Source organism: Mandrillus leucophaeus, unplaced genomic scaffold (genome assembly GCF_000951045.1).
Source record: "Mandrillus leucophaeus isolate KB7577 unplaced genomic scaffold, Mleu.le_1.0 Scaffold58, whole genome shotgun sequence".
NCBI classification, from domain to species: Eukaryota; Metazoa; Chordata; class Mammalia; order Primates; family Cercopithecidae; genus Mandrillus; species Mandrillus leucophaeus.
The window spans coordinates 1,675,263-1,675,678 of NW_012106252.1; the positions used below are offsets into that span (position 1 = coordinate 1,675,263).

The window sequence follows — 416 nt, forward strand, 5'->3', positions numbered from 1 at the left end:
CCCACCACCGGGAGGGGCTGCTCGCCATCTTCAAGTCGGGCGGCATCCCTGCTCTGGTCCGCATGCTCAGGTACCCACCCCTGCTCAGTGCAGGAGTCCAGGACCCCGTCTCACTTGGGCCTCTCCCCTCCCTTCCCTGGGCTTCCATAAATACCCAGCGAGCAACTATCATGTGCCAGGCAGAGGCACACCCCATCCTGGTGCTCAGTGGCTCACAGCCCAGTGGGAACACAGGCATGTAAACAGCAGGTTAATGATCAGGATATGACACAGGCTGTGGCAGAAGAGCATTGAGATTGCTCAGAGGTAGAATCGCTTAATGGCAGGGGATTAACAGATGAGTGGAGTTTGGCTAGTGTGGAGGAACGGAAGAGTGTCCCAGGCAGAGGGAACAGCAAATGCAAAGTTCCTTACAA

The 416-nt window shown here is 56.5% G+C and overlaps 1 protein-coding gene across 2 annotated transcripts in view; it reads left to right on the plus strand.

The window, feature by feature from the left end:
• The window catches only part of JUP (junction plakoglobin), a 35,751-nt gene that overhangs the window by 21,855 nt on the left and 13,480 nt on the right, over positions 1–416 (plus strand). The window lies entirely within an intron of this gene.